This window comes from Melozone crissalis, unplaced genomic scaffold (genome assembly GCF_028551555.1).
Source record: "Melozone crissalis strain CALT ecotype California unplaced genomic scaffold, PUWL_Pcris_2 ptg000027l_1, whole genome shotgun sequence".
NCBI classification, from domain to species: Eukaryota; Metazoa; Chordata; class Aves; order Passeriformes; family Passerellidae; genus Melozone; species Melozone crissalis.
In genome coordinates this window covers 54,189,555-54,200,782 of record NW_026535805.1, presented here as the reverse complement: position 1 = coordinate 54,200,782, position 11,228 = coordinate 54,189,555, and the positions used below count along the sequence as shown (strand labels likewise).

The window sequence follows — 11,228 nt, the reverse complement described above, 5'->3', positions numbered from 1 at the left end:
TTTCACTCTCTGAGCTCATCATTTATTTCAGTGGCAGATGTCCCTATGTGAGACAACCTCGCCAGTCATCAGTCCCTCTTTAGATTAAACATGAAAGGGGGTCTATCCTCCCATCAACACAGGGGAGATGTACTAATATGGCCCAAATTAATGTACTAATCATCCTTTGACAGAATAGAATTTAAAATATCCCAACTCTACCACTCCAAAATCACACAGCCTGAGTCTGATCCTTTGAAAATCAGTGTTGGTCATCAGGGATCTCAGATTTCAACTGAATTTTTTCAGGGTATTGGGCACAATCACACATATTATGCTGGGGCAGAGGGGAAGAGAAATGAAAGGGACAAGTCAGGGGACCTTGATGAAAATCCCAACACAAGGCAGTTCAGCCAAAGCCCGGCTTCTCCCCAGTTATTTAGTTACAAAACAGAATTTTTGTCCAAGAGTGCACTCACGGAAAACACTATCTTTGCACATACTTGCTTGAATACTCAGTCACACGGGTTTTCATTCTCAGTGTTTACTGGGGCTCTGGTTACATTCTCCAGACAATTTACTCATATAATGTGTTTTTTTCTCCCTCTGGCTACCGTGAAACAAAGCTTCAGAAGGGGTAGGCAGAAAAAAAAAAATTCCTCTTGCTAATGTTTTTCCTCTCCTAAATACTGAGGACTTCTACTTCCCTGGCACGGTTCTCACTATTTACATGCGTGTAGCTGTGTACATACCCCAGCTTGCTAACCCATGCTCTGCACAAGGGATATAACTGAATAGGGTTATTCATAACCAAACCCTCATACAGCTCAGTCGGTGCCAGGATTTTAGTCTGTGCTCACGAGGCTGTGATTAGTCCTAGAGAACATTATGAAAATCAACCTGGCTAATTATTACTCCAAATAACTGAGACAGGAATGCAATAGAGTCTCCAGGAAATACTATAAGAGAAGCAAGATTTGAGTGTTTGCATTTGTTTGTTTGTAAATGTTCTCATTAGCTCATCTGTAAGATTTATGCTCCACGCAAGAATTACCAGGGGAAATTCTATAGACTGTTCAAAGAAAGACGGCAGAAAGATGATCACATCACTCTTTTCGGATACAAAAGCCTCTGAATGCAAAAATTTTGTGCAGAATGTTCATCACAACATTGTTAATCATATCCTTATTGACTATACAAACCATTTATAGAGTTTCTCAGCATTTAAAAACAGAGCTGAGAGCCTGATTTTCTATATATCTCCAAGCAAAATGTTTTTCCCTATTTTAAACCCCTAAATTAAAACACAGCAGTTTAGTCCTTGGGAGAGTACATCTATGTATGAAACAAAAAGAACCTGTGAACAATCTCAAGACCTCTGCAAAAGCACAAATGGAAAAAATGAGAAACATCTAGGTGATCCCAGTATGAACAGTGTGCCCTACACACTGGAGACACCATGTAACCTTCAGGACCCCTGCCAGTCTGACATGAGGCAAAAGACCTAATCAGTTTAACTACTGGAATTAATTTTACCATAAATATGAAAGGAAAATAAAGCACTGAGGCACCTATGATGAGAGGAGAGTGGGTCTGCACCAGTGCAGAACAGTGGTAAAAAGCCATCCAAGGCATCTGTGATGCTCCAGATGAATGCAGAAAAATGAAACAATTCCCAAATAACCAAGATAATATGTGGCCAGTTTCATCCAAGAGAAAAAATAAATCCTTCCTGACAGTCTGCAAGACCTCACTAAAGCAAAGAAATGAGACAGCGATTATTTGCCAATAATTATTCTATTTTGAAACTGTGGGTGTTATTACAAGGATGGTGAGAGCAACCCTGGCAGTGCTGGTGCCCGGAGCCTCACAAGGGACTGAGGAATAGGAGGAATAACAGGTTCCCAGAGTGAGAGACAAGGAACTGCCACCAACATCCTGACAGGGCTCCCACTCACACATGCACAGACAGATGTACAGATTTTTCCACAAGGCATTTGAAAGGAAGTATTTAAATATACTTATTTAACATCCTCTTAAACATCACTACCTGTGACAGCTTTTACAGGGCAAACAGTGTTATTATTTAGGGCTCTGAAGGCTAGGAAAACATTTCTTCTTTTAAGAGTGGATTTGTCTGACTTAAGTTGGCAAACACTGGATCCTGTAATGCCTTTGTCAGGTAGATAAAGAGGCTCCTCACTCTTGGGTATCTTTTCCATGGGTCAGTACCTACCTGCAGTGACCAAGTCACTTCTCAGCTGCTTCCCTGATGAGCTAAATAAGTTGAGCTGCTTATGCCTTGTGTTGTCATGCTTCTTTTCTGAATCCTTTTTCATACCTTTCCTTTGAACTTCCCTTACTATTTCCACATTGCTTTTGAACTGCAAACACCAAAACTGGACACGGTTCCTAACAGCAGCCTTACCGTGTTGTGCATGTGAGCAACATCAAATCCTCTTATCTGCTTGATATTACTCCTTTTTACATCTCAGGATTGCATTGCCCTTTTAGCAACAGAATTAAAGTGAGATTTCATTTTGAGGTGCTTATTCAAAAAGAATCCCAAATCTTTATCATAGTCCTTGTTTTCCAAAAAGAGCTCCTACCCCGCACAGCCTCTTGTCTTCATGCTTTACTATACTGCCTTGCACTAACCTAATGTTCAGAATTTTTTAATTTTATTTTGACCTCTTCATAAACTGAAACAGGGTAAGTTTAAATTAGATATTGAAAGGTATTCTTTACTGTGAGGGTGGTGATGCACTGGCACAGGCTGCCCAAAGAAGCTGTGGCTGCCCCATCTCTGGAACTATTCAAGGCCCGGGATGGGGCTTTGCACAGCCTGATCTAATGGAAGGTTCCCAGCCCATGGCAGGAGAACAGGAACTAGATCATCTTTAAGGCCTCTTCCAATACAAACCATTTTATGATTCTATGATTAAGCACTTCAGGTCACTCAGCAATAATAATTTGTCCCTTTATTACTTATTCTTCCATTTGTTCACCATTAACCTGTGCTATGTGTAAACGCGATTCTGTATAATTTCTTTGATAAGTGATAGAAACACTTGGCCTTTGCTCAAAACTTGATTCCTAAAGGAATCCATTAAAAAAGAGTTTTATATAATGTTCAGAATCTGTGAAAAGCATTAACCAAATAAAAACCAGAAGCATCATTGTAATTTTAAACTGACTTTTACAAGACATTAAAGAAGGAAAATTTCTTTTTATAATCAGAGCACTGATGCTACCCCCTTCCAGGGTGGGGATGAACTCACCTAATTTCTGTAAGGTACTGAAGGGACAATCTGTTTGCCTCAAACACCTAACTCATATGTAAACTTTGGGGTAAATCAGGCCTTCTAAAATAGGTGTCTACAGGTATGTGAGACCTTTAGTGCCTCCAGGTTCCAAGGTATGCTGGCATGCCTGGCTGTACCTCAGTTCAATCCCCAGGAAAGCCCAACATATCCTCAATCTTCCCCTATCAATTTTCTATGTATCTGAAGGGACCTTCTCTGGTCATTCTGCATAGAGGGAAAACAAAGGCTGTGGAGAGTAATACGGTTTCCATCTCACTCCAGAGCCTGGATATGATTCTCTATATTATCAGTGGCAACTAATGCAGGTGGCCACTAAGTCTTCTGAGAGGCTTCAGCAGCACCTACTTGTCTCATTTTCCTCTCTGTGAACCTGCTTCTGGTTCTTTCCACAGTCAGGTTTATGAGGTACTTAACATTTGCAGGGAAAAAATCAGTATTTAATTAAGCTGAATTACATCTCAGCATTTTGGTGAGATTGTTTGGGAGGCCATCTAAATATACAGAAAAATTATGTGTATATGCTGAACCAAAATATTATAGCATATATTTTGGTCCTTCTATTAAATGATAGAACAACAACATCTCTTCTTTGTGCCCAGAGTGTCATACCACTGCTTCACTCAAAGCTGCAATGAATTATTTACAATTAAAATTACCAGAATCACAGAATATTCTGAGCTGGAATTGACAAGAATGGGGGGCATGATGCCTCTCCTAAAGGAAATGTGACTGAGTCATTTATATTTTTTTGTTCTCACTCTCTGTTCTAGTTATGCCACAGATGGCAGAAAAATAGAAGTCAAACCAATTTAATACAGACATTCAGTTCAAAATGGCACATATTTTAGTTCTCCCTGTATAATTATGAGGAATAGGTGGAAACATATTGTTACTGTTTTAGACAAACAAATCAAACAACACAACTCCCTCTAAAATCACCTTGAAAGTCCAATTCCTCCCACATCCTCCCTCATAAACCAGTGTAGTGGAGTTACTCTGATAAAACTCAAGCAGCTGATGCAGTGACTTCAATGGCAATGAAAATGCCTTTCCATGTGACTGAGTGGGACTAGAGGTGACTGGAAATAAAGTTTTTAAACAGAACCTTCATAAACTTTCAAGAAGTCCAACAAAAACCTGACTTCTCTGCTATCCCTAATGATTAGAGATTTTCAAATAATTCAAGACAGTGCTCTAGACTCTGCCAGTATAGTGAAATAGATCTTACTTTTTTATTACTGCCCATCAGAAATCACAATCACAACTCCAGCAGAACCCACTTCTGTCTTCTGGGGGAAGTTTTAGCAAATGGTTCTGTCATGGCTAAGAGAAATCAACTCAATATACTGCTTGCTCTTAGAGGATCAGACTCTTCTCATTCCCTTGACAAGTCAGGGACAAGGACGTTTGGCTCATACACCTAAAATCACACAAATCTTTATTTCACCAATTCCAAGCAAATGACTTCATAACCTCTGCCTGCAGAGACAGGCAGAGTGTGTCTGCAAACAGTTTGTGGTCAGGTTAAAGAGCTAAATGCCCGGGGAAATCAGGGATATGTAAAGTAGAGGAGTTAGAATATAATCCCCTTGCAAAAAAAAAAAAAAATACAGGAACACAGTCAGCTCTTAGGGGGATGTCACATATCTTCCTCATCTCTTGGTACAGTAATTTCCCTCAATAGGTTATCAACCAAACAGTGATGATTGGACACTCCTCTTCCTGTCTGAAGGTTGATTCTTTTCACAATAGTTGCCTGCTTTGATGACTACCCTGTAAATGACATGGACGTGGGCATGGTTTGGGATGTATGAAGGACAGAATTCTTTTCTAAGCAGCTTGTGGTGACAGGACATTGTACCTGCCACCTCTGCCTTCCACCCCTGAGAGCAGCTTTAGTTGCTCAGCCAAAGATAAAGGATTGGCTCAGAGAAGGAGGTATTTCATTTAACATGGTATGCCCACTGAAGTCAACTCTGTTTTTCAATAAATTCCACAGGTTAGTAGTTTTAATCCATCTTAAATTCATATTTTGGCAATTAACTCAAGCTGCACAGATAAAAATTACTTTAAATGTCGTTTCCTGCTTCCTTTGGGCATTATCTTTCTGTTAAATGCTAAGGATAATTGTAACAGATATGTATATATGAATGCTAAAGCAGAAGCAAAGAGTCTTTACACTTCAAATAAATAAAAACAGATGATTGAAAAAACCCCTAAGATATTTTTCAAATCTCCACTGACTTTACCAGAACCCCTAAACCCTGTGAATATACAAAATATCTACTACCGTACCGTTTCTAGATATTCTACCAGATCTATTAGCATTTTCAGACAGCAGAAAATTGATGCATTGACATTAGAATCTATGTTGTAAACCTGTAATTAAGGGGATCTTCATTAGCTGAAAGCAGAAGTGAAACCTTCCAGTTAAGGTCTGGGTAGCAGATACTCCTCTTTGATTATGCCTTAAAAAAATCTCAGGCAATGCTTTCGGAGATGAAATTTCATTACCTTTGAAATGGCTTAACCTGCATAAAAAAATAATTTAGTAGCACTCTAAAGAATTATGTTTTGAGCCCCTTAAAATAAATAATAATTTCACTCCCTTAAGCATGTTCAAACCTAGGGGATAAGTTTTACCACAAAGTAGGAAATATTTGTAGGAACCCCTTTGCAAAATCCTAGTACTCAACTACTGTGCTGGTCCCTGTGATACATGCCTACAGCTAATCTAATAGCATTGCCATCAAATACTTTTCAGACTAAAATGAAATCTCCAATAAGATTAATAGATCTGTGTGTCTTCCAATATTTTATCAGAAGATGGACTTGATGCTCTGACAATTCAAGATGCCATTAGTTTTGATATGATCAGCAAAGACAGGGGAAGTTGTATTATTCTCATTCTAATACACGCCTGGTAACATAATGATCTATTGCTAAAAGAGGAAATCTCTTCTTTCAGAGGAGCAAGCTTTACCAGCCACCAAAGTCTTGCAGGCTATCAGCTACCTAATCCAAAATTGGGATTCTTTCAAATAATCCTCAACCTGTCAAGCACAACCCTTTAACAGATTCTATTAAAAAAACCCACAGCCCCATCCAAATAAACCCCTCACCCAAGAATATCTGTGTTTCTGGAAAAAGGTATTTTGTTTCATTAGCATTGGAAGAATTCTTATTTTCAGTGTTATTTTGTGGACAGAGGTTTGCATCCCTTAAAACTCAAACTCCGTAAGAGTAGGGACAGGATTTCCCGAGTGCTGAGAAAGGATGGGAGCGGCAGTGGGTCTTTTCCAGTGCCAGGAATAGCATGCCAAGCATGGGGAATTTCTCCAGATCCATCTTAATTTTTAAAAAACTGCAGACTGTTTCTTCACTTCGTCAGGAGCAGGATGCCCCCAAACTTTTCAGCCCCCTGACCTTCTCTACAAAATCTGCCAGCTTTTGTCTCAGAATCAGAGCAGAGAAAAAAAGGAATTTAAAGAAAAAATGAAGCAGTTTCTTCTTAAATTACTGAAGTCACTAAAATAAAATTGGAGCAAGAAAATTAAAGTATAATGGTATATTCAATGTAATCAAATGCTTATTCTTCATGAATATGAAATTGTGATGCTAATTCTGAGTCGAACTGATTTAGATTTAGAGCAAAGTCACTGAGGATCAAGAAATTCTCTGAAATTCATTACCTGTAACTGAATGCAGAATCTGACCTAATGTCAGCATTTGTAAATCAGGTATTTGACAAAATTTGATGGGAAAACTAAAGTCAAGATTTGAACTCCATCTTCCAGAAGTGAGAGTATGGAAGTACCTGTCTAAACTGAAAATGCAGAAAATGGTCAGTGTAATAGACGTATAGAGCTTCATAGCTTAAAAGTGCTGTCTAAATATTAGCTAAATCCTTACTATAAACCTGTGAGGCAGATAAGATGGAAGCACTTATGCTAAAAATAAATAAAACCTAGAACTGTCTCATATAACTGTAAGATTTTATTAAAAATAAACAGGGCTGGTTGGTATCCTTAACCTCAAGGTCACAAAACAAAGTACTAGGCACTGGAGGATAGCAGCAGAAGCCAGTACTCCAAAATCACTGTGTCTAATTAAGGATTCCAAAGAATCTCTGCTTTATGCTCTCTCCTGTCTCGAAGCATTCGCTGCGAGAACATTCAAATGCCACCAGGAGACTGACATGCTACTTGTTAGGTCAACAGTCCCATTGAGACTTCTTCTCATCGGCTTCGTCAGATCCTGGGCCAACCATACATGCTGGGCAAATAATGCTCCACCAGGGCAAATAGCACTGGGCAGGGCTCTCCTGTTCGAAAGGGAGAAAATCGAGGGGGGGGAAATAACAGTGTGGAAATCAGAAGAGTGTGTCGTGTGTGCACGTGCTAAATAATTCAGCTTTAAACTGTTCTGAACTTCTGACCCTCACACTCCACTGTGATGTACAGGACTGGAGGTTTCAATGTTAGTCCACGATATGTGAAAGACAAAAATGTATGAAGCCTGCCTGTTCCAGCATGAGGCCATATTCAGCTAAAAGCATTCTAATATTAATGATGACGGTAGGGTTTAGAACTGTTTTAGTCCACTGCAATAATTTTCATTTGTTTACGAGGTTGGGAAGAGAGAAAGTGAAATTGCTCTGTTAGTGCTGCACTGTGCTTCCTCCAGGCATTGGGCAGCATGTGTCCCTTTTCCAATAAAAACATAGATTTGCCCATTTCTCTGCGTTGTGTGCTTCCCTCCCTTCCCTTTGCTGGCATTTGGCACAACTGCCTTACTTCTAACACGTTAGAGCATAAATGCATTTTTTTAACCAGCAAAGTAAGGAGAAAAGAATTTGATTAAGCTTATTTTTATGCTTACAGGAAATATAAAAGACAAAGTGTTCTATGTTTAAAACTACAGCATATGCAGCTTGTGTGCACATCAGAGAGATCCCTACAAAGCAGCACACGCAGATACAAGATTATACAGAAGAGAGAGACAGATGCAGATTTCCACGCAGAAAATCTCTAGTGACTCCATACGCGATGGATATTAAAAACCAAAAAAAAAGCGCGTTGTTGGGTAAGAATGCTATCAACGTATTCCAACATTCCTGTGGACTTGGAGAGGCCCGGGACCAAGACCTGGGGGAGCGGTGATTTCATAAAGGGGGGCAATATTTCTTTCCAAGTATCGCTACTTTCCCGCAGGCAGCGGCAGCGCGGTGACCTTTGGATCGCGCTGTCCCCTCACACGTCCCCGCCGCGGGCCGAGGGCAGCGCTCGAGGCCCCGGCGCCTCCCGCACCTGCGCTCGGCCCGGGGAACGCGGCGGGAGCGCGGCGGGGCGGCCCCACGGGGCGGCGGCGGGGCCGGGTCTCGCTCCGTCCTCCCTCCCTCCCTGCCTCCCTCCCTCCCGCGGGGGCGGCGCGGCGGACGGGGCGGGCCGGGCCGGGCTCCACCGCCTCCCGCCGCCGCGGTGATTGGCCCGGCCCGCCCCTCGCCCCGGCGCCCAGGCCACCTCCCTCCCTGGCTAAAGCGGGCAGTAGGTGAGGGGAAGGCGGCCAGACGGGAGCATGGTCGCGGCTCCGCAGCAGCCTCCGCCGCCGCGCCGCGCCTCCCTGCCCGGCCTCCAGCGCGGCTCCCGGCGCCCGCAGCCGCGCGGGGCTCTGCGTTAGCGGCGGAGGCTGCGATGCACAAACCGCCGCTGCCGCCTCCCGCCGCCGCGCATCCTCCCGCCGCCTGAGGACGCGGCCGCCTGCGCCCCCGCGGAGGGAGGTAAGCGGCGCGGCGGTGCCCTGCGCCCGCCGAGCCCCCGCCGCCGCCCGCCCGCCGCGCCGGGCATCGCGGGGCTGGGGCTGCCCTGCGCCTGCGCTCGCTGCCCGCATTAAAAACTTCCTGCGTGCCTCCCGCTGCCTGGGGGGTGCCGTGCAGGGGCCAGCGGGCCCTCAGAATGTTGCTGTGGTGGTTTGGGGTTTCTTCCGGGGTTTTTTCATCTTGGCGTGGGGGTTTCCGCCCCCGCCGCGCACCCACAACTTCAGGCGCTCGCTCGGGGAGCGGCGGCGGCCGCGCAATTCCTCCCCCCCACCCTCCCCGGTCCCGGGGGCTGCGGTGTCCCCGCAGACCCCCGTCCCTCCGGGGGCGGCTGTCCCGGTGGAGCCTCTATCCCATCCCCGGGCCCGCTCCCGGAGCCGCCGCGGAAGTGCCTGGCGCGGATCGGCGCGCACCCCGCAGGCAGCCTGCTTCCCTCCCTGCCTGCTTCCCAAACGCCTCGGCCAGCCCCGTCCTCTCCCTGCGCCCGGCATGCCTTCCCGATCCCCCTTCCTGCTTTTCCACATCCCCACGCGTGATGCATACGAGGAACTATTCAGCACAATGTTTCCAAAATATATATATATATATATATATTTGTGTGTATATACATATTAAAGCATTTCGTACGATTCCCATGCCGATGACATGTCCTCGCCGGTGTGAGGTTTGGAGGTTTGTTTGGCTGCTGCTGTGCTTTTCCATTGATGCTTGCTTTTTTATTTTTTTTTTTCCTTCTCTTGTCTTTTCTTTTTCTTTTTTTTTTTTTTTTTTTTTTTTTTTTTTCTTTTTCTGAGAGTTGTTTTCCTGTAACTTATCTCCGCACCCGAGTGCTGCCTGGTGCCGTTCGGAGCACAGAGGTGCATCCCTTGGGTGCCGGTTTTCCGAAGGGCTGGCTTAGGCTGAGAGGGAAAAGCTACTTTCTGTTTTGACATTGAGTGGACGTGGCGAGCTGTCCTTGTCGTGTGAGGATGCAGGTCTGTGATCCCCGGGATTTTGAGTTCATCTCTCTGTGCCTCCCCGGAGGGTGGAGGAAGGTCTGGAGGAAGGGACTTGTGGAGATGGATGGTGGTGTTTGTCGTACACTTCATAAACAGTGTGTGCTCATCATCTCCAAGATTATTTTATTTTTCCTCCCCTGGTTTCATTTATTAAACTGAAAATTTCCCTTGAACGCTGGAGACAGATTTATCTCCCCACCACAACCAAAAATGATGGAGCCCTGGTCATGTAGTTGGCTGCTTATCTTTTGTTACTGTATGTGAAAACTGCATAGAAAAAACCACAGCATTCTGGTAACTAGATTAAGGGGGATTTAATCACTTTTCCATCAATGAAGGAAAAAGCCATGCATGTTTGCTGCAGGCTTATTATTGTTTAAATGGAAGATTATATAGAGCATATTTCCGATAAATGAAGAAACTTTCTTTTTCCTGGTAATCTTGAAAACAACTGAGCAGTGTGTGTGTGTAGGCACGTGTGAATCTCTTGCACCGATTTAAACACATTTATCAGGTTCTTCTTTTGAGGTACTTCCAAAAACCCAAACCACTGTACCTTTAAGGTGACTGCAGATAACAGTATTATTGTTTCTTATAATTAGTAATCTGCTGAAACTTTAAATCCTCCTTGAAAGATAGGATCTGTGTGAGAAAAAGGGTAGTGTTCCATAAGCTTTATTCTTTTTTTATTATTGTTTGCCTCCAAACCAAAGCAGCAGAGTGTCTCTTCTTGTTGTATTCTAGCTTAAATTGCTAATAGTTTTATTTTTTTTTCCCATGTGGAGAAAAATCAAGTACAGCAATATTTTACTTGACATTTATCTGCGCCAAACTTTAGTTATGCTCGGGAGGTTGTTTAATCTTCTCTGAGTAATGTTCAGGATTGTGGCTTTTTGTTTGTTTATTCTCATAACCTGTTCTTATTGTGTGTATTTCTAGAAGTTGACTTCAGTTTAGGATGAAATATTGGAGCTATGCAAATAATTTAGTGACCCTACCAGAATGAGACTTAGCCTGCATTTGTAAACTGTGCTTTTCATTTCCTTGTTTTGCATAGCTGTTTTTTTCCCCGTAACATCCATGTTGCTATTTCCTAATAATGCCTAAGGT

At 43.1% G+C, this 11,228-nt stretch overlaps 1 protein-coding gene across 3 annotated transcripts in view; it reads left to right on the top strand.

Annotated features, from left to right (window-relative positions):
- Nucleotides 1-8,980: 8,980 nt before the first annotated feature.
- The window catches only part of KLHL29 (kelch like family member 29), a 387,532-nt gene continuing 385,284 nt past the window's right edge, over nucleotides 8,981-11,228 (top strand). For 2 of the 3 annotated variants that reach the window (XM_054279557.1, XM_054279555.1), the window contains exon 1: nucleotides 8,981-9,084. The gene's annotated coding sequence lies outside the window, so the exon portion shown is untranslated. Of the gene's footprint in view, nucleotides 9,085-10,032; nucleotides 10,095-11,228 lie in introns of those variants that run through there. The other variant, XM_054279556.1, reaches the window with a different exon arrangement.